General features: G+C 35.7%; 1 protein-coding gene across 7 annotated transcripts in view; it reads right to left on the bottom strand.

Moving 5' to 3' along the window:
* BMPR1B (bone morphogenetic protein receptor type 1B) overlaps positions 1 to 24,191 on the bottom strand; it is a 396,435-nt gene that overhangs the window by 262,060 nt on the left and 110,184 nt on the right. For 6 of the 7 annotated variants that reach the window (XM_050791851.1, XM_050791848.1, XM_050791849.1 and 3 more), the window contains one exon: positions 23,933 to 24,002. The exons of the other annotated variant lie outside the window; for it this stretch is intronic. The gene's annotated coding sequence lies outside the window, so the exon portion shown is untranslated. The remainder of the gene's footprint in view (positions 1 to 23,932; positions 24,003 to 24,191) is intronic. 7 annotated transcript variants of the gene reach the window in all.

Raw genomic sequence — 24,191 nt, forward strand, 5'->3', positions numbered from 1 at the left:
TTTATGAAGGAAAGAGTTTAATTGACTCACAGTTCCACATTGCTGGGGAGGCCTCAGAAAGCTAACAACCATGGTGGAAGGGGAAGCAAACACGTTCTTCTTCACGTGGTGGCATGAAAAAGAAGTGCTGAGCAAAGGAGAGGAAAGCCCCTTGTAAAACCATCAGATCTCATGAGAAGTCTCTTGCTATCACAAGAATAGCATGGGGGAACCCCCCCATAATCTAATCACCACCCATGAGGTGCCTCCCATGACAAGTGAGGTTATGGGAACTACAATTCAAGATGAGATTTGAATGAGGGCACAGCCAAACCATATCAAAGTGTCAGAGCCAAGAACAGAATATCTAGTCTAAGGAGCAAATTTAAACTACATTTAAAACCTTTCAGAAAATAACGTGTCAGGGCTGCACATGGAAGCTCATGCCTGCAACCTCAGCCCTTTGGGAGGCTGAGGCAGGAGGACAGCTTGAGGCCAGGAGTTAAAGACCAGCCTGGGTAACATAGTGAGATTCTCATCTCTAGAAAAAAATTAAAAAATAAAAAAATAATCCAAGTGTGATAGCATGCATATGTAGGCCCAGCTATTCGGGAGGCTGAGGTAGGATGGTCGCTTGAGCCCAGGAGTTTGAGGTTGCAGTGAGCCATGATTGTGCCACTGCACTCAGCCTGGGTAACAGAGAAAGACCCAGTCTCAAAAAAAAAAAAAAAATGAAAAATGAAAAAAGAAAAAGAATTTGTCAGTAATTATCAAGAGCATTAAAGGACTCCTACCCTTGGACTCAGTAATTCTGCTGCTAAGAATAAATATACCCAAATCAGATCAAATTTTATAAATTAAGATGTTCCTCTCGTAACACACATCTCATAATATCAAAAACTAGAAACAATCTAAACATCCAAGTATAGAAGAGCTAAGTAAGCCACAGTATGTCTTCTTGGCTGAACATCTTATAAATTCGTCAAAAATAATGTTTACAAAAAAATCTGGACCAAAACAAAAAAACCCTTATGTTATACTATTACATATACAAAGCAACACACAAAAGAACACGGACATTATTGCCTTTAATTCTCATTTAAAATTCATAGAAAAAAAGAAATATGTAAGATTATAGCTAACTTTTTCTTTCTTTCAATTCTGTTAACAGTTTACTAAATTACACCAGACACTCAGTGGTAAGCGAGGACCACAAAAGGGCTAACTGATAGATACAAATGCTCCAATTTTCTGGGTGAATGAAAGACAGAAGAATAGTACCTTAACAGCCAACATTCCCAAATGCCTTCCAATGCATCGCATTATCAATAATGATTTTGAATATCCATGAGTCACGCAGGAATAGATAACACTATCGCTTATTTACATTGGGAGCACCCAAGGCACAAAAGGTTTTGGAGTCCACGCAGGGTCATCCTATATAAGCAAGAAGACCTGGGACAGAAGCCAAGTCATGTCATTCCAGACTGGGGCTTTAATCCTCCTTTCCAAGGTGATGGTGCCGCAGCAGGACCAGACCTTGTCATGGAGAGTAGGCAGCTCTTCTTATCAGAGAGCTTCAGAAAAACAAGGTCAAGGCCTCAAACCCACTCTGACTGGCGGATATTTACGTATGCAAAGTCTGTGAGGAAAAATATCTCAGGCTTCCCTAGGATCCTTTCAGATTCATGAACAAGCCAAAGTATAAGCAAATAATACTTTCATAAATGTTGCCTACTAAACATACAGTAGTCATAAACACTCTAGAGAGACTAAATCTTTCAAAGCAGTACCCTCTATTCATTTCACTTATTTTTGATTCAGGATATAGTTTATATTAACTTACTGATCCAAGCCTCTCCTTACAATAGGGTCTTACTTTGGCACTTAATCATTTTCTAAAATAATCACATATTCTAAGAGCCAATAATTTTCTAAAAATACTTGATTATACCTGTATTTTCACTTTTAGGAACAAATGAAGAAATAACTCCTGCAAAAGTCTGCCTAAAAATATGCAAAAAAAGTTGTAGTTACAAATTGGGTTTCTTTCAAAATGTTTACATTTTCATTCAGGATTATAGAACCAATTCATAGGCATTTTATATTAACATATATGCTCTAGGGAGGTCTATTTTTTTACACTATTTTGAGCTTGAGAAGTTCCCAGCATTAACAGATAATCAAAGAAATGACGTTATTAGCTGGTGAAAAAAAGGATCATAGTCAAATTCAAGCTAATTTTCAACTTTCAGATTTAATTCAGTAAACTCAGGGTATTAAAACATTAATCACATAAAGTCAACTCTCAAATGTTAACAAAAATCTTCATTCTCAAATTTTTCTTTTTCTGTACTGAAACAGATACTTTGATCATCAAGCCTAGATTTAACTGTAAAAAATAGTGTATTCATGGGCTATGTATATATGCACAGACATATATATCACTAATTTGAGAAGTTACATCAACTTCAACAAAGCAACAAGAGGATAAACATTTTTTCAAACTCCTAAAGAAAGATATTATTCATTTTTACCCTTTGAGTTAGTATTAGCAAAGATATATTTTTTACAAATCCCCAAAGAGCTTTTAACTAGGAGTACGTCATTGAATGAAAAATAAATCTCTAGAAGTAGAAAGTTTTACTGCTATCCTTGCTAAAAGATTGCTAGTTACACCGAAAAAGTCAAACTGGTGAGAAAGGTCACAAAAAGCATATTAAATATATATGTATATTTGTGTCGCCAGAAGAATTTAACTCAAATGCTAACAGAAGCCCTCTCAAGACATCCTAAAGATAGCCACACATTGGTTAGTTTCCTTTCATCACTTGTGTGTTTACAGCACAGTTTTAGCATTAACTAAAGCATCTAGTCTGATCACTTCCATCTATTTTAGAATACTAACAAGATGATTCTAATAACCAAACAAAAAGAAACATGAGTTTAGAAAAAAATTCTAATTGTTTTATTTAATAATGATATGCTATATAGAGCCTATTAAAAAAAAAAGTCACACACCTCATGAACACCAAGCTATTTCTTAATAATTATTTTGAAGTGCCATGAGTTCAATTTAACAAATGAATTGCCTCTAACATACCAAAATCAAAATAATTTTTCTTCATTCAACTGCCTAACAATTCTTAAAAGAACCTGAATACGTAATTTAACAACAGAGCTGAAGTGCAGCAGGTTGAGACTTCTTCATGAATTGGTTTTTAGAATACTAGATACGTTTGTCTAGAATCTCTACAGTTTCGTCAAAAAAAGACAAACATTTCCATTTTCTCATAGATTATAAATCAAAGAAAAATTTAAGGCAGCTATATAAACAGTTCACTGACTGCATCTGTTGTGAAAGACACAATGATGTCTAATGTAGAGCATTTAGCCTATTCACCTCTGTGCTGCCATCTTTGAATAAACACGTCTTAAAGCACCATTAATCCAAGCAATGAGGGACATTTTTCTTTCAAGAACAAACACATTTTCAACTTTGGACTAGCCATACAACTGTAAAATCAAGCAGAAAAAAGAATTTTGTGATACTTATTTACATTAAAAGTTGAACATAGTACTATCAAGTCTCTCCAACATGAAGATGCATTAAATAACTTAAAAGACATTAATATTAACTATTTTCTTCTCTACTGTTATTCTTCTGTATCATGGTACTTGCAGAATAACTTTTCTGCCTAATAGGCAGAGAACCTAAAGGTGGAAATTAGTTTCATCGTGAATTTAAAACAACTTTAAAAATCAAATAGTGATCAAAGGAACTTATTTATACAGCCATTTAAAGAAGTATGTTAAGATGTGATAGAAAAAAAAAAAAAAAACTAGCATACAGAGCTGCTTCTCTCAGTATTCAGTGCCCAAGATAACCAAGTCTGAAGAAATATAACAAGTTTACTTTTCTCAAAGAATTCCAAACTAACAAAAGATCAAATCAATAATTCCCTTTTAGAAAAATGATCAAAAGATGTATCAGGGAAAATAAATGCCTAGTTTTACAAATATCTTTTAAACTGTTCTACGGGGAGCAATATGCAAAATAGAGTATTCTCCAAAGGAAATCCTTAAAAAGTCAATCCTTTAAAATAAAATAAGGAAAAAATGTGGACCGAGATCAAGTATCACAACATTGCCCTGAGACTATATGGAAACTCCTATGTAAATGGTAATTAGGGATTTCTCGCTTTCTCTCTCTCTCCCACTTTCTCTCTCTTTTAAAGGCCATAATGGCTGTGTTTGTTGAGGGAAAAAAAGGTGGGGAAAGAAGGTATAAATGCTTACTGTTTAAAAAAAGCTGGTCTATGCCAATATATTGGAGAAACTATTCAAGAACAGTGGATCTATGTGAAAATGTAACCCCTGAAATGTTGCCAAGGTCACAGAGACCCAGGGTGATCTCCAACCACAATGAGCACCGTTTGTGTATTTGTAAAGAGCACTCGGGTAGTGGGTTATTTTTGCATTATGCATCTCATTGGAAAAAAGCAGGGAAAAGAAAATGCAGACTGGTTGTGCTTTTACAGTATTTCATTTCACTATCCTTCTTATGGGGTAACTAAAATATTAGCAGTGCCCTGCTTATGAGATATATGTGATCCCTTTCAAGGTGGGTGTTAGCAGCAGTGTTTTTAAGTGAAATACGAGAGCAACATTACAATTTCCAAATTCAATTTCAATAATTACATTAACATGACAAGGTTCTCAAGAACTGCCAAGGACAACAAAACTGAACTGTTTACCTTGAGTAGCACATTTCACTGTGGGACTCAAATTTTCTACCACAGCCCACTTTATGTTGTTATCCATTTCAAACACTGCCACACAGCAGTGGGTTCTCTCCACCATTTCCACCTTTTTTTTTTTTTTTTTTTTTTTTTTTGGTATAATACCATCTATTTACATTTTGCCTTCTACTGGTGGTTCTTAGAACACCATTTTCTAGGAATGGAAAGGCACCAAGAAACTTCGCCTCAAGTCATGTGAGACTGCAGCTATAGAACGCACAAACCCAGTTCCTGAGTGTTAAATAAGGAATCAGTGAATCTCTAATTCACTGATTAGAGAAAGCCAATTTCAATTTCTCTTCATTTGAGAAAGACTCAGCTGGTCTTCATTAGCATGGTACTGAAATGTGTGTCCCAAATTTGTGAAATTTAAAAAAGAAGAAGAAGAACAAGAGAAGTTGTATCTTCTCTAAGAACATATGCATGTATTTCTTCTTAGGAAGCCCACACACAACACGGTGAAGAGTCCACTTCACACAAATTTGCTTTTCTAATATTAAAAAGGCATTGAGGTGAAGCCTCATTAAGAAAGACGGAAATGGGCCATTACTATAGACAGAGAAGGCCTTTCCTGGGATGGACTCTGAACACTAAGTGCAAAGTCTAGAGCCAAAGGAGAACGTTAAGTTTGCAAGCTTTCCTCTTCCAGAAGGAGAAAATGTTATTTCAGATGTTATGACTCATTATTTTTCATTTTTTAATCTTTTCATGTTTTATATTCATTTATATTATAAAGGAAGATTTTTATTTTAAGCACATGTCACATTATATTTTCCTTTTGCTAATACAAATTAGTGAATACCAAAAAAAACTAAAATTGTTCTCATAATCATTAATAACAATTTAAATGTACTGGACTCCATAATGCTAGATTTTCTGCTCCTGTAATCTTCACGAAAACCCTACAAGACTGATATCCCATTCTACAGATGAACAAACTGAAGCTCAGAATGTAAAATTACTCAAACTGAACTCCAAAGTTCATTATCCCACATTTCCTCAGGAAATAGTACATTCATATACCATTGACAAAATGCATTAAGATATACAAAACTTGAGTTGGGAGCTTACCTAGTAAGTTGTAAAAGATTTTCAACAAACTACCGCTAGTAATTCACCTATTCAAAAGCTGATAGTTAAATGAAACCTGAGAAAATGATCTGGGATATTTCTCCCCCTCTCACTTACCAAATGCTTGTGGGTCTTTAAAGGTCCAGTTCAAGTATCACATCTTCTGTAAAGTCTCCTTACTCTCCATACCAATAGAATTACTTCTTTCCTGGGTTATAGAATTTATTTAACGATTAAACATGACTAAAGATTACCCTTCCTTTTTGGTCTTCAGCTCCCAGTACAGCATGTCATACTTGTTCAATAAATCCTTGTGTTTAATAAATGCTTGGTAAAAGTATACATGAACAAATAACAGCTCAACTCCGAGATCAGATACAATCTCATCTCATATAATTATAACTACAGGTTAAATCTTGTATTAAAGCTCCTCTAACTTTAACACGTATATGAATCACATGGAGATCTTAGTAAAAGGTAGATTCAGATTCAGTGGGTCTGGGGTGAAACGTGCATTTCCAGTAAGCTTGCAGCTGGTGGCACTGCTGTTGGTTCCCAGACCAGCCACCCTGTGGGTAGCAAGAACGTAATCCACTGGGACAACACATACCAGACTTGGTGAACTGTTTAGAAAACCGTATGTTCCTCTGGGATGTTAACCTCCACTTAGACTTGGCACCAAACCTCAACTTATTAAACTTAAAAACTATGAGCAATTATGAGTTTATATGAATTTCCCTAAATGAGACATAAGTTTCTTTGAAAAGGACCACTCTTGATGAAGTTTGTAAGTACAGCCCCAAGACACAGGACAGTGCTTTATATGTCAGAGGGACTCAATTTAATATTAAAGTAGATAAAAAAATTAAGTACTTGAGGGTAAAAGCTATCACTGATTTGTCTCTTTGGCACAGGGCTTGGCATGGTGCCTCAAACACAAGAGAGACTCAATATATAAATGCTGAATGAATGAATAAACAAAACAGGCAAACCTTTCTTTGTAAATCATCAAGTTTTTACCATCCTCATGAATGCCAATTTGAGACACTTGATCAAAATTGCAACTGATCTGGTAAGCCCTAGATATTAATAAATCTGGAATGTTTTAGGCGTCATACAATCCCTATGCTATTCCATTTTTGAATGTTACCTTTTGTTTTGTTTTTCCTAACTCTACATACGCTGTCATTCCAACATTTCCTTTCTGCTGTGCCAGGATTAAAATGTGTGGCCACTACTGTTTTAAGCTCAGGATTACTGTCACTTCTAAAACCACTAGTACCAAAAAGATCACTGTTAACCATATGATGAAAGCCACTATAATACTTCTTAAGTTTTTACTTTTAAGTATCATTTACCTTTTAAGTATTAAAGTCTTAGCTTTACATGTACAAAAATTACTGGATGATATGAATAAAACTTTACTTTTATTTTTCATGTATGTACCTCTTAATAGACATTTGTTATCAGAATCCAAGAGTATTTATCTGCAGAAAATTACTTCTCATAATATTCAAAAGAGGATGTCATTGTTTTATAGAACCAAGTTTTATTGCTTTATCTCTGTACATCTCAGTAATAAGATGTAAGTTGAATGTACAGTGTTTAAGTTACCAAACAAGTTATTAAGTGTTTAATGTACCACACAAATATTAACCACTTACTATGTAGAGTGCACATATTAGGATATTGTGAGAAATATAAAGATAGTATCTCAATAAAGTTATGAGAAGATACAGACAACAAAATTGCAACAAAACAATAGAAAAGGTTAAAAAACTTTTTCGATTATTACTTTTAAACTCAATTTTAAAATAAATTAAGTTTTAGCGGCACATACTAACTAAAAAAAAAAAAATGCAATGTTGGTCTTTTCCTTTAATCACTTCTGCTATGGACTGAATTGTATCATCCCCAATTCATATTCCAAAGCCCTAGCCCCCAATGTGATGGTACTCGGAAATGGAGCCTTTGGGAGGTAACTAGGTTTACATGAGATCATGAGGATGGGGCCCTCCTGATGGGATTAGTGCCCTTATAAGAAGAGACACCAGACAGCATGCACTGTCTCTCTTTACCATGTAAGGACGCTGCAAGAGGGTGGCAGTCTGCAAGCTAGAAAAGAGAGCCCTCATCAGAATCCAACCATGTTGGCATCCTGATTTTAAACGTTCAGCTTCTAGAACTGTGAAAAAATAAACTTCTGTTGTTTAAGCCATCCACTCTAAAGTATTTTGTTACGGCAGCGCAAGATAACTAATACAATTTCTCTGATTGACTTTCATACTTTTACATTAGAATTATTCTAGATCACAATTACACTCATGTAATTTACTGCCACAAATGTATTTTTATAATATAGTAAGAGGTTTAGAAGTGGAGTTAGTAAATAAATATCAATTCTTCAATTGCCAATTGTTCATAAAAGTGGGAAGAAGGAAAGACAGAGAGAATTTTACATTTATTTAACAAGTAAGTCAGAAATAAGCTTTAGGGGAGAGGGGGTTACCTCATTAGCAATAAGTGCAGACATGCAGACATTCCCCTACACAAAACCTCTTTCAGCAGCATCAGAAAGAGAATGCTTTTTGCATGTGTCACTTCTCAGGTCCAAGCCTCTAGCAGGCTTCTTGTTATATGCAATTAGCTCCATGCCAAGATTTAGTACATTTCATAATAAATCCCTTGACCACATTAACTGTAGGCTTGGCAAAGTTGGAAAGGCTCTATTCACGAAGACAGAAAACAAGCCACAGGACTTACCCCACAGCAAAACGCACTTGCTAGATGCCAACACACTACAAATTTCAACAGCCTGCCATGCCCTCCCTTCATTCCTCTCCCTCTATTTGGGGTAGAGGAGGGGTCAGAAAAATACAACCTGCCATGTGACTATGATTAAAGAGTATATAAGGGCAAAAAAAGCTACAGACAAATTTGGTTTGTTTACTTCTTCTTCCTCCTCCCCCTAAATCTTGTTACTAGCTTGTTCCTTTGACCTAACTCCCCAAACCACCCACCCAAAAACCTAGAGTCACTTCACAGATGAGATCCAGAGTTTACCCTCATTTAAACAGTAACCATCTGTTGCCTGCAGGAAGACTGTGGCTCCTTCTCAGGTTTCCCTTTTTGGAACATGAAGGCTGTGGTACATTATGGCTATTCTGCATGGGAAAGTTCTCTGCAGGACACCAGGAGCAATGAAAAAAGGAAGGAGGCACAGAACTAATGAGCCCTTCCGCTCATATCAAAACAAAGCACAACACTTTTTATTTGTTTTTGATAAACACCTTTTGTGAAAGAATTAAAACTACATCTGTACACATGGAATATGCATGAGCTCTGGAGTTGTACAAACCTCAATTTCAATCTTAATTTGTTTTCACTTTGCCAATTTGAGCATCCATTTCTTTATCTGAAAAAGAGAGATACTACAGAATTAACGCAGGGCCTAGAAATGTTTGCCTCAGAAAATGCCTATCATATAAGATTAATTCTAAATATTTTATATTACAGTATTATTACTAGAAAAATGTTAATCACAGGTAAATTACAATAAAAATATAGGAAAACCAAAAATAAAATATCACTATTAAAACTCCATTAAGTTCCCTTTTGGATAACACATTTGAAACATCACCATTGAAAAATTTACAATAAAAAGTAATTAGGAGGCCTCTCTTGGATCCCCCACAAGAGGCTCCTGGTACTGATATCCTAGTCCTCTTTATTACAAATTTCTCTCTGATTCTCTGAGGCTCCAATATATATTTAAAATAAGAAAAAATAAGACTCTTAAAACCTATATTTCATTTATGAAAACTATTGAAATTTTATATTATGTACTACAAATTTTAGAATGTTTTATAGTGCCTTGCTTTTCCAGTGTAAGAAACAATGGTTGCCTTAGAGATATGATTTCCTTGGAGATATATCATATGATATATCATGATATATTAGAAATATATCATTAATAGCATTTCTAACAATAAAATAAGATAAAGTAATTTCCTACCATGTAAATAATCATACAACAAAATATCTGAAATTGGGACTAGCCTAGAAAAGTCAGGTTACTGGGTCACTTAGTTTATGGGTGCAAGCAAAAATTTACAGTCGACCTTCCTCTGCCTCAATCCCAGCTTCATCACTTACCAGCTTTGGACCAAGGTACTATTTAATCTCTCTCTGCTTTAGTTTCCTTATCTGTAAAATGATCAATATTAGCAACCACCTCTTATAATTGTGAAAAAATTAAATATTGTTTAAAAGGTGTTTAGAACAGTGCCTGGTGCATAGTAAGTGCTCTGTATCATTATCATTATTATTATTCATGCTATTATGAAAAATCATATGGTCCTTTAACATCTGCCTACAGTAGAATATTGCCTACACAACAAAGATCTTTTCCTATTTTCATTTCTTTTCCCCGCTTCTCTGATTTTTTAAATTGGCATATCTCATCTCTACTTTTGTTTTAGTCTTATACGCATATTTATTTATTTTTAAATACTCACCATCAGTCCTTTTACTGATGTTTTCCTAGTCACGATTTGGATGGATACAGCTCATGCTCTAATAGATTCCTCAGGAAGAACTGATAGAAAATTACATAAACTTTTACATGTTGAAAACTACTTTTCTAAAGCCTTGAAAATTGAAAAATAGTTTGAATATAATATTCTTGATTGACTCTTTCACTGAGTAAAATAAAAAATAACACCAATAACAAAACTGTTCCATTGTTTCCTTGCATTGAATATTGGTTTTGAATATCTAATGCTAGTCTAATTATTTTCCTTTGGTAGATGACACACTCTTTTTGCCTGTTAGCCTTTAGAATTTTATGATCATTGTTGAAACAGGCTAAATCTCCAAGTTTACTGTTTGGGGTTAATTTGCCCATGTAAGCTCTTTCAATGTACAGGGATCCCGATTTTTTTCTATTTCTGAAAAATTGTCTTGGATTATAGTTTTAAGTATCGGTTTTGCGAATTATTGTTTTCTTCTTCAGAGAGTCAAGTAATACAATACTAATTGCCTGCCTTCCATTTCCACCACTTTCTCATGACCCATTTAGCTTCTTTGTGTCATTTGTATCCTCTTGGTCTTTTTCCTGTTTTTCTTTGATGCCTCTTATTAATTTTCATTTGAATCTATTCTCTCCTGGGAGATCTGTAATTTATCTTCACTTGTGAGATAATTTTGTCATTTTCTTGTATTTATTTACCAAGTTCAATACACTATTTTTTCATCTCTCCATCTTTTCTATTTGTTTTTAATTCTTAAATTTCTGAGTAAAGGTATTTTTCTTATACCTAAATGTTTGAGTATATAGTAATTGTTTAGAATGTAGACATAGTTTTCCTCTGCTTTCTGCTTGTTTTTTCTTTTTTTTCTTTTTTTTGGGGGGGGGGGTGATGAAAGTGGTATTTCCCTCCGTTGATTTGTATGAAAATTCACTATCTGATCTTTTTCAATAGATTTGTATGAATTGTCATTTTCCTTTTGTTTGTTTTGTGATGTAAGGATATTTTACAAAATTCCTAGTTTAAAGGCACCTTTTTTTGTCAATCTGGCAAATTCCAGGTGTCAGCAAGACTATTTCTTTTATACGTGTATTTGTTTTAGTAGACGGGGAGAAGGGTTATGAGTCCTCCAAGTCTGTGGTTCTCCTTTGTTTTACAGAACCCTAATTTAACCCTTTTCCTTCTTTTCTCCTTTCCCACCCGTTGCCAAAGAATCGCTCTTCATTCCTTTTTACCTTTTTTCCCCCTCCCTGAAAAGTAATGCAATTGGAGGACTGTCCCATAAAATTGTTAATTTGACCCTTTAAATAGTTCATACTTTGAAACCTTTTCCCACAATCTTCATCCCATCTTCCCAGTTTTTCAGTATTTCCAGATTTGAAGTATATCTGACCTATACAGCGGTCTCTCCAACTGTTCCTTAAGCTCGCTTGCCAGTGTCCCTCTTCTTCCTCCCCAAGTGATTCCCAGTCTGTGTGTGTATACTACAAAGCACTGCAGCACGACAGGGAAGGGGCAGGAGTACGAAGGACTGTAGAACTTACAGTTATTTTGCAGTCATGGCATTCTCTGTCTTCAAGTGATGTTGAGTGTATATTTTTGCATAGAAATTTGTTAGTGGTAAATTAATTTCACATCCACTGGGGAGGAGATTTGAAGAGGTTACTGTACTACCAACTCTACTCTGTCTTCAGTTATCTGGAAGGTAGGTGATCATTTTATAAAACATGTCCCATGACTTTTAAAAGGATGTGTATTCAACAATTTTGTAGCATAATATACAACATAAAACCATTGTATCAAGTGCAGCATTTGTATAGCTCAACTTTCCAATATGCTTATAGATTTAGGACCTGCTTGGTCAATCAGTAACAGAGAACACTGAGTTCAGATCTCCTACTGAAAATTTGTTAACTTCTCCTTATAATTCAGTTAATCCTAGCTTTATAAAAAAATTTAAACCAGACTTCAGATATAAATTAGAAATTGTATCTTTCAGAATATTTTAACCTTTTATCAAATTGTTGTAATCTTTTTTATCTGTAGTAATGCTTTTCATTCTTAAAGTGTTATTTCTTACTATATCTATCTAAGCTTACTTTTGATTATTACTTGGCTGATACATTACTTTTCACTTGTTATTTTTAACCATTTTTAAATTTATAACTTAGGCATAGCACTTACAAACAGCATATACCTGGATTTTTGGAAATGTAGTGTGACAATCTTTGTCTTGGAACTAAAAAGTGCAGTGCCTTTACATTTATTGTAATTAAAGATATACTTGAATTTATTCCTATCATCTTACTTTGTGTTCTTCATTTTTTCCACATTTACTAAGCTTCCTTCTGAAAGGAAAGTTTTGTTCCAAGTACATCCTTTCACTGTGAATGCCACATTTCCAGGATTGTGTGACCAGGGCTCGGTCAGATCCAGTATTTTTCTGGATTTATGTTTTCTTATTTCTTCCTTCTGAAGATTTAGGTTAGTATCTTTCCAGGTCAGCAATATATTTTACAATTATGTCAAATAATTAGATTGAGCTCTTTAGATTAGACATATTTTTAAATCCTAGATGATTTTTTTCAAAATATTTGTTCTGCCATAATGCCAGAAATGGAAGTCATGTTCTTCTTCTATATAAACTTAACATTTCCTTCAAAAACCACAAAGTGGTCAGGCATTTTGGCAAGATGTCTTTTCTTCCCTGTAGTTTGAAAAATAAAGTTTCTTCCCTGGTGATAAATATGTTAGCACCAATGGCTGCAGTTAGAAAACAAGATATTTTGTATTATTTTATTATGGTTTTTAAAACAAATCAGAATAGAAAAATGTCCAAACTCTACCATTCTATGCAAATTCTTAGAAACAGGCAAATTCATCTGTCAAATCTTTCTAAACCGCAAAATAATGATGTGCTAAATAAAGCAGCAACATTTTCAACTCGCTCCTTTTGACTTAGTCATCTTCTCAGTGACTAAATGGAAAAGGCACTAATATCTGTTTATCTGTTTACTTCTGCTGCAAAAATAAGCTACCCTAAAATGGAGTGGCTCCAAACATTAACTGCTCATGAATCTATGGGTCAAGATGGGAGGGCCTTCAGGTCTCAGCTGGGTTCCCTCAAGCATGTGTGGTCAGGTACAGGTTGGGTAGGTGGCTCTGCTGATCTTGGCTGTTCTGTCTTACATATTTTTGGTCAGCTGGCTGATGACTGGTCTGAGAGGGCCAGACTCAAGTAGAAGGACTTGGCTTTGCTCCACTTAGCTGCTCCCCTTCCACCAAGTGAGCCTGTTCCTGTGCTCACAGCAGTGGCAGAGTTCCAAAGGGAACAGAAGCAAGCAAGAGCTCTTAAGGCCCAGGCTGGGAATTGGCACACCATTACTTCTACTGTACTCTATTGGCTAAAGCAAATCCCAAGGCCACCCACATTCAAGAGCTGGGAAAACAGATTTCACTTCTTAATAGGAACAACTACAAAGTCTTACTGCAAAGAGTGTTAGATACATGGAGCTTGGGGGCATTGTTGCATTTACTCAGCCATAATCTGTAAGCATAAAATGTATGTTTGCAGTTGATATTTCATAAGATGCCATCTTAGTCATGTCTGAAAATTTTATTAAAACCTATATAAGGTTATGAGAAACTCTAGAACCTCTCTAGGGTGGTCAAAACTCTTACCCAATTTGAAGGTATCCTCCATTTAACTGACTTGAGGTCAGTTTTTTTGTTTGTTTGTTTGTTTGTTTGAGACAGAGTCTCACTCTCTCCCAGGCTGGAGTGCAATGGCGCCATTTTGGTTCACTGGAACCTCAGCCTCCTGGGTTCAAGTGATTCTCCTACCTCAGCCTCCCGAGCAGCTGGGATCACAGGAGCCTGCAACCACACCTGGCTAATTTTTGTATTTTTAAGGACAGATGGGATTTCACCATATTGGCGAGGCTGGTCTCAAACTCCTTACCTCAAGTGATCCACCCACCGCGGCCTCCCAAAGTGCTGGGATTACAGGCATGAGCCGCTGTGCCCAGCCAACGTCAGTTTTTTTATATGAAACTGGAATAGTAGGCAGTTAGTTAAGACATTTTCTCCAAAGGGCACTGAAAATCTATTAAAGGCTTTCAACTGAGGAAGTTAGATCATTACTTTTGAAATCTTGGAAGACCACCCTGACTTCAAGGGGGAACATTATTAGATTGGCATGAAGCAGATTAGAGTCAGAAAAATATTCTTTTAGCAGGTTGTAAGTTATACAACAGTTTAAACCAAAAGATGATAGTGCCCTAGGATCAAGGTATTGACAGTGAAAATGCACAAGAGTGGGCCAGGCATGGTGGCTCACACCTGTAATCCCAGCACTTTGGGAGGCCAAGACGGGTGGCTCACGAGGTCAGGAGATCGAGACCATCCTGGTTAACGTGGTGAAACCCCGTCTCTACTAAAAATACAAAAAAAAAAATTAGCTGAGCGTGGTGGCAGGCACTTGTAGTCCCATCTACTCAGGAGGCTGAGGCAGGAGAATGGCGTGAACCCAGGGGCCGGAGCTTGCAGTGAGCCGAGATCGCACTACTGCACTCCAGCCTGGGCAACAGAGCAAGACTCCATCTCAAAAAAAAAAATAAATAAAGCACAAGAGTTGACAAAATTTGAGGGCTAGTTAGGGGTGGAACTGAGTATACTGTTAAATGGGTATTCAACACAATTACTAAGTGCCAAATACTCTGGTAGGTTCAAGGGAATCGATAGTCCATCTACTCATGAAACTTTGAGCTTAATGAAGAACAGAGACATGACTCAAAAAAATCACATGTTCCTCAAAGGATGATTGAAAACCATTTGCTTTACCCTTAGTCCAACAATAGCTTAATTGCAAATTGATCCAATTTATTGACATATCTTTAATACTTCAAAGGGATTAAATAATTATTAGCACATTAATAAATTATTAGCACACTAAATAATTATTAGCACATTACAGAATACATTCCTTAATACATATATAATATATTCCTTAATACATATACTAAATTATAAAATATATTCTCTTTGGATAAAAAACAAGTTATTAATGAGCTGCTTGATTATTTTACATGAACAATCTCAAATATTTTGTAAAATAGAGAAAGGGTATAAACAACAAAGAAATGAGCATGTGGATGAGTAATAAATATGAGATCCTTGGAGAATAAGCTATCACAGTAATTTCTGATTAGTAGTAGAGAGATAATATAAGATAAGGCCATTTATAATGTTAACATGATAGGATGCAAAAACTCTGTTTTGTCTTGTTTGAACAGAGACTCCTTTAAGACTCCGATAAAGTTATGGGCCAGAAAATGTATACACACAGAAATTTAGCAAGTAGTTTCAGAGAGTTCACAGACACTCTCTCTCTCAGATGCACATCACTTTATAAAACAAACAGCTCTGGACTAGAATCCAGCTGATACAGTTCTTTCATCAGTGGAAGAAGGAAGGTGAGCTCAGTTACTTTTCAAAGTCTATTTTCAAGGCTCTCTGGGATGATGCCTGGAAAGGCAGATGAGTAGAAAGAACCTTGCACTGAGAATTGGGTGCAGCCTAAAAACACAAGGGAATTCAGGGAAGGAAACACACACACACACACACACACACACACACACACACAAGAAAAGGCCACTCTTTTTGATAATTCAGCCTGCGACTCGTTCTGATCCTACCTGCAGGCATTCTGAAGGTGATTCAGTTTGCACTGCCAACCAAATCAGAGCAATGATAATGTTGTAAACTATGAATTCTTAAATTTGAAATCATGATAACTGATAAACAAACTTTATAAAAACCAATTTATTCTACTTCTATCCCATGGTCCAGAAGGAGATCTGAAGACCCTTCCTATGAAAATCACAAACACTCTATCTTTCAAAAGTACTGTAAGTCAGACTGACCTAAATTCAAATCTCCACCCTACCAATTCTAGCTGGGTTAACCTCTATCAGGTAACTAAAGTCTCTGATTCTGATTTTCTTCATCTGCAAAAAGAGGATTATAAAAATTTCCTCTGCTTTAAAGAGTTATTGGCAAGATAAGATGAAACAACGTATGCTGAGTGCTTAGCACAGTAAAAGGCAGCTGTACCAACCACCACCACCAGAAGTGAAAGGCAAAATCACAATTCTCAGCTAAATATTTATGTTATTTCTACTCCTGTTCCCCACTCTCAAGCTAAACTTTGATGAAGAGAGTAAGTTCCTTGTTTCCAAGATAAGGCAAAGCTATACTTGTTCCCATATGAAAACATAGAATAAATTTAGTGAAAGAATTGTTCTTGCATCCTAGAATAGAAAACTACACAAAAGACTATCATGTTCCCTCTGCATGTTATGAAGAAAATATTCCTCTATGGAAGGGGAAATACTTTTTTTTAATAAAAAAAATCTATGGAAAGATGTCATCCTCCTCAATCCTTCCATGGGAAAAAAAAAAAAAAAAAGAGTGAGGCGGACAGTGGCACAGGAACCTTTTTCAGGCCAGTATTTCCAAACTGGCTGTCCATTAGATTCCCTACACAGCTTTCCACGCTTTCTTGAGTTTGAAATCCAGAATCACAATCTTTTAGAGATAAGAATCGGATATTTTCCAAAGTCTCACTAATTTAGTCAGCTGCATAGCCAGGGTTGAGACACTGTCTTATCCCCAAGTCTTTCCTTTCACTTATAAACCACTATAGGATATCTCAGCCTATTTAACAAAGATTATTTTTAGAGCTAAAAAGCACCTTAGCCATCAGATGAGGTGAGACCAACAGCCTTATTTTATGGCTGAATAAAAAAGGCCTAGAAACGTTGAAATATTAGGCCAGGTGCAGTGACTCATGCCTGTAATCCCAGCACTTTGAGAGACCAAGATGGGAGAATCACCAAGGTCAGGAGTTCGAGACCAGCCTGGCCAATATGGTGAAACCCCATCTCTACTAAAAATACAAAAATTAGTTGGGTGTGGTGGTGCACACCTGTACTCCCACCTACTCAGGAGGCTGAGGCAGAAGAATCGCTTGAACCTGGGAGGCAGAGGTTGCAGTGAGCTGAGATCACACCACTACAATCCAGTCTGGGTGACAGAGTGCACCTCTATCTCAAAAAAAAAAAAAGTTGAAATATTACACTTGACCCAGCCTAGAACTTGAACCCAGCTCCTCTCATTGCCAAATTCTTGTGCTGAAGATCACCTATGCAGTAACTTGCCAAACGCATGACCTGAATCTATTCATGAGGAAACATCCAAACCAAAACAAGAAAGCATGTGTTTGTGGGGGAGAGACCCTATATCTTTTAACAATAGTAATGTTACAGCCAAATTCACAGAGACAGTAAGCAGAATGGGGGTTTCCAGGGACTGACAGGACTGGAAAACGGAGTTAGAAGGTATAGTTTCAGTTGCAGAAGATGAAAATGTTCTGGAGATAGATGATGGTAATGGTACAAGAATGTAAACATACTGAATGCCACAGAACTACACACTTGAAAATGGCTAAAATTGTCCATTTTATGGTACACACATTTGGCCACAATAAAAAATGGCAATATTATGCAAGGCAAAATTTAAGAATTATGATGTTGCATCTTTTCCACACACAAGAATTTTCTGACTTTAAAAGCTAATTAAAATATTTTAGGGCTGGACCCAGTGGCTCAGGCCTATAATCTCAGCACTTTGGGAGGCCAAGGAGGGCCAATCACTTGAGATCAGAAGTTCAAGACCAGCCTGGCTAAAATGGTAAAACCCCGCCTCTACTAAAAATATAAAATTATAAAAATTAATTTATAAATTTTATATAAAATTATAAAATATAAATATTAGCTAAAAATATAAAAATTAGCTGAGCGTGGTGGCATGCCTGTAATCTCAGCTACTTGGGAGGCTGAGGCATGAGAATTGCTTGAACCTGGGAGGCAAAAGTTACAGTGAGCCAAGATCGGACCACCGCACTCCAGCCTGGGTGACAAAGTGAAACTCTGTCTCAAAAAAAAAAAAAAAAAATCATTTTAATGGTCAGGAGCAGTGATTCATGCCTGTAATCCCAGCACTACAGGTGGCCAAGGCAGGAGAACTGCTTGAGCTGAGAAGTTCGAGACCAGCCTGGGCAACACCGTGCGATCCCATCTCTACAGAAAAACAAAACAAAATTACCCAGAGGTGGTGGTGTGGGCTTGTAGTCCTGCTACTCAGGAGGCTGAGGTGGGAGGATTGCTGCCCAGGAGGTTGAGGGTGCAGTGAGCTATGATCGTGCCATCGTACTCCAGCCTAGGCATCAAAGAGAGACCTTGTCTCAAAATAAGTAAAATTAAAAAGTAAAAATAAAAATATATCATTTTAATGCATTGTTTTTAGGGCATATTTGCTGTTCTGCCTTGAATTTATGGAGACAAGTTAGAAGTACAGTACTCTTAAACTGCCAATTCTTGAATGAGAACCAATCAAAGATACATAATGCTTCAGCTATAGGGCCAACCTGATAGGAAAATTCTATTTTTTAGTAAATGAGAAACACACATATATACTTAACAGCACGTTGCATGTTTTTTAAAAAGTCAAAAATTATGAATAAAATAATAATAATTTGTATTATTTTGTCATTTTATATAAGATATCCCATAAAAATATTTTATGATAATCACTTCTCTTAGATACTGGATGAATACCACAAATAACAAGTCTATAACTAATTATATTCAAATTCAGTCTAGGAATTCCAAACAATCCATATGGTTGGTATAACCACAGTAGTTTCAATGTACAGAGTTTTTTTTTTAAGTATCAAACTTTGTATTAAAAAATGATTTTTCACTGTATAGTACAGTCTTGCCCATATGCACACCAATTTAATAATACAAATATATCATGAGATATAGTTAGTAAACAAAATATTTTTCTACATCTAATTCTATAATAATGGGGAAAAAATTTAAAGATCTCCTGGACCAAACAACAGAAAAAGCAAATTCACTGGATACTAGAAAAATAAGAATCAAATGTACTTATTTTTATTTTTATTTATTTTTTAGACGGGGTCTCGCTCTGTCACCCAAGCTGGAGTACAGTGGTGCCAACATGGTTCACCATAGCCTCGACCTCTGAGCTCAAGTGATCCTCCTGCCTCAGCCTCCTGGAGTAGCTGGGACAACAAGCACATCCCAGCATATCTGGCTAATTTTTTAAAATTTTTTTTACAGAGACCAGGTCTAGCCATGTTGCCCAGGCTGGTTTCAAACTTGTGGGCTCTAGTAATCCTCCTGCCTTGACCTCCCAAAGAATCAAATTTAAACACTCAAATAAATCCAAATGTTTTCCTTGACAATTTTCATTAATACCTTAAACATTTTAAAAGTCCCTTGTTCTGTTCTATTCTACCAGGAAGTATGAGGTACTGGTAAAGAGCACAGGATTTACAACCATATGACCAGTTCAAATACTAGCTCTACCATTTACTTGCTGGATTATCTTTCAAAGGTTACTTAATCTTGCCTTGCCTTAGTTTCCTCATTTACAATCACTACCTAAGATTGTTAGGAAGAGTGAGTAACAAAATAGATCCAGAAACATAACACATAATTCATCTATTTTTGCTATTTAAATTGTCATTTTTGGTTTTCTAAATCTGGAAATGAGAAGAAATTGTACGAAAAAATCTATTAAACCTGAATATACAATGTGAAACTGCTATACTTCAATAAATTCATTAAAATAGAGGACAAATGGTAGAAATATCTCATATAAATAACAGTCAAAGAGTTGATCATCTTAATTACATAAGGAACTCATACAAAAAGTGGGCAAAGGATATGAACAGACATTTCTCAAAAGAAGACATTTATGCAGCCAACAGACACATGAAAAAATGCTCACCATCACTGGCCATCAGAGAAATGCAAATCAAAATCACAATGAGATACCATCTCACACCAGTTAGAATGGCAATCATTAAAAAGTCAGGAAACAACAGGTGCTGGAGAGGATGCGGAAAAATAGGAACACTTTTACACTGTTGATGGGACTGTAAACTAGTTTAACCACTGTGGAAAACAGTGTGGCGATTCCTTAAGGATCTAGAACTACAAATTCCATTTGACCCAGCCATCCCATTACTGGGGATATACCCAAAGGATTATAAGTCATGCTGCTATAAAGACACATGCACACGTATGTTTATTGCGGCACTATTCACAATAGCAAAGACTTGGAACCAACCCAAATGTCCATCAAAGACAGACTGGATTAAGAAAATGTGGCACATACACAGCATGGAATACTATGCAGCCATAAAAAAGGATGAGTTCATGTCCTTTGTAGGGGCATGGATGAAGCTGGAAACCATCATTCTCAGCAAACTATCGCAAGAACAGAAAACCAAACACCGCATGTTCTCACTCTTAGGTGGGAATTTAACAATGAGAACACTTGGACATAGGATGGGGAATATCACACACTGGGGCCTGTCATGGGGTGGGGAGATGCGGGACGGATAGCATTAGGAGATACACCTAATGTAAATGATGAGTTAATGGGTGCAGCACACCAACATGGCACATGTATACATATGTAACAAACCTGCACGTTGTGCACATATACCCTAGAACTTAAAGTATAATTTAAAAAAAAATTTTTTAAACAAATTAGTAATAAACTAAAACTGTAATAAACTAAAACAAATTTGCAAAAGCATGAAGTTTAAAAAAAACAAAACACAAAAAACGCAGAACCTGTTCTGAAATGTATGGGAGGCCACTGGTTTGGACTGAGCTTCTGCACTAGGCCCAATATACCAGACAAGACCAAAATAGAGTCACTCAGAATGCAGTCATTATGTGGCTAGGAGTCACACAATCAAACTGAACTTTGAAATGGGCCTGTTTTCAGAAAAAAATAAAACAGGAGACGCACAGCAGCCAATGAGGAGGAGCCTAGTTTACCTGGGCCAGTGTAACAAGAAAGTCCTCTCTGTTTTAATTCTATAAGGAAAGTTACTTTGAAATGACCAATTCACTTTTCATCTCCTGTTTCTGCTTTCTTCAGCCCTTTCTGGCCTATAAAAATAATGTCCTCTGCTCAGCTCATGGGAGCACCTTTTCTAAACGTTTAGATGAAATGTTACCGATTCATGAATTGCTAATAAAAACCTAATATATTTAAACTAAATTTGTTGCAATTTTGGTTTTTAACAAATCTTAGAAGGAATAAAAAAACAGCACATTAAAACAATGGAAACCAGTCCCCTCTATGCTCCTGAAACAAATATTAGTCATACAGCATTCCTGAAAGCAATTTTGCAATATGCTTAAAGAGCCTTTAAAAATGTTCTCATCCCTTGATCTAGTTATTCCACTGTCAGGAATATATCCTAGAAATAAAACCTGAAATAATAAAACATAAGATGATACAAGATGGTAGAGCCATTAAAATTGTTTTTTAGAAGACCATTCATCAATACAGGCAATACAATTCCAATTTAAATGCATATACACACACACATGCACACAAACACAGGAAATATAAAAGTGCTGATACTGAACTGGTGTAATTTACCTTTTGCTACCAAATCTGTCTAATAAGCATAGATTATTTTCACTAATAAAAATATTGTTTTAATTACTCTATTATTAATAAATATTATACTTCTAGACATATATAAAATGTATCTCAATGTATTTGATAGTTGATATCTCTGGAAAAATATGTTTGCATTTCAGTTACTACTTTCCTTGGCCTCACTTTCTTATAGTTTAAAACCTTAATTTACCTGCTGAGCCATTCCCACTCTTCTGGCAAATCTTCAAAAAATAGACATTATAATTCATACTAGGAGTAGGGAATGTAGGAACTAGATTAATCTAAATTAATCCTAAAATTTATTTCTAGAGAAAGGTGGCTATAGGCACCCACTCGCTCTCTCTTTGCAGAGCCTAGTGCATAGGCAGTGGTTTTCTCTGCTTTCTGACTTACTTCAGTTCACTAACAGGAAATGCCAACCCTGAGGCCAATCCATCTGACTGGTTCTCTAACCCCATCCCAACTCCTGGTAAAAGGCCCCTTTCCTCTGGGGTTAATTTCTGATCCCATCGACAACTGGAAGCATGACTCAAAAATGAATAAAACCTTTTCCAAACCCCTCACCCTGGTACCATGGGAGGTTCCTGATGCCCTGCCCCACACCTCGAATACTAACCTTTAGAAAGAGACAGCAACCCAAATCAAGACCTATTATTTCTGGCTTACTCCCCAACCATCTCTCTCCATGAAGAAAATTCTATGATTCTAATACTTGAATCATTGTGAGTTTTTAAGCACAGTGGCATAATATGTGGTCCAACTGAAACTTAATGTGCTGAAAATTTAACCTCATAACACCTAGCCAGGGGAAAAAATATACATTGTACTTATAGCCCCCAAAGGAGTAATACTAATCCTTGTAAAGTACATTATTTCTGCTTTCTTAATTAAAATTATGCTACCATCTTTTAATATGGGCATTTTTAAGCAAGCAATGAAACATTTTATAAATATGCAAAAGGAACTTTCTGAAAACTTTACTGAGTAGATTTATAAGGATTTCAAGTATAAAAAATTTCTGATAGAGTTCACTGGCGTAAAGTCAAACCCATCAAGAAGTGTAACATGTATTCATCCTGCATTTGTTCATGTGTTATTAGAAAAGATACATCAAAAGTAAAGCACATCTTCCCATCATTATTATGAGCCAGTTCAAATTGTTCAAATAGTATTACAGGTTTTCAGTATAGCACTGAAGTAAAGATCAGGAGGTCTCAATGTAATTCCAACTCTACCATTTACTATCTACATAATCCTGGGTAATTTTCTTAATTTTCCAATGCTTCAGTTTTAACATCTATAAAATGGGAATATTAACAGAACAGTTTTCATAGACTTGTGAAAAACAAATTGAATTCATTTAAAGCAGTCGTAATAGCATTTGAACATTTTAGCACACTATAAAAATAGCTACAATAGGAGCAAATGCTTAGAAAAGAGTCTCCAAGTTAACATTCACTAATATATATGGGTCAGAGGTGGGGCCTCTGAAGTCCACACCACCTGTTTCACATTCGCCCTCTAAAATCAGTGACACCAACTAGAACTATCAGCATGAAAAGTGTAACGGATAGATTTGCTTTAAAATGGCATAATTTTGTAATCTAGTTTGTATTAACCTAAAACATGTTATCATGATGATATCAGCAATGGTTGATAAAAGGTTATTACCAACCATGTAAATGTTTGAGGAACAGACTAAGTGTGTAGGCCAACATTTCAAATGAAAAGCACAAGTTACTTTCTCATTATAGAACAAATCCACATCCACTTTGTCATGTTGATTTACACCAGTTTCCTTATCTTATGTGTTTTTACTGATAACTAAAGGAACAAGTGTAGATTCCATTCATCTTATAAAATGTATTATCTTTCTGTTAACTTCAGCATACCACAAAGTCAGAATGTCAGAAAGCAGTAGATACCCACCAAACATCTCAAACTCTTTAATAATTACTATGACCTTACCTTTATCAACAAGGCATGAAACGACCTTCCTTTCCTTTCACATCTAAGAAAGAGTAGGCTGAACTCCACCCTGTCAACAAAGACACAAAAACTGAATTGCTATTTGTGGCTTGAGAAAGGTTTATTATTATTTACCAGTTCAAATGCAGAATCATGGTAATACATAAAGAAATTGTGGGCAGGGGGCGGGGCGGGCAAGTACAGTTCTTCCACTTTTTTTTTTTTTTTTTTTTTGAGACTGAGCCTCGCTCTGTTGCCC

This window comes from Macaca thibetana, chromosome 5 (assembly GCF_024542745.1).
Source record: "Macaca thibetana thibetana isolate TM-01 chromosome 5, ASM2454274v1, whole genome shotgun sequence".
Taxonomy (NCBI): Eukaryota; Metazoa; Chordata; class Mammalia; order Primates; family Cercopithecidae; genus Macaca; species Macaca thibetana.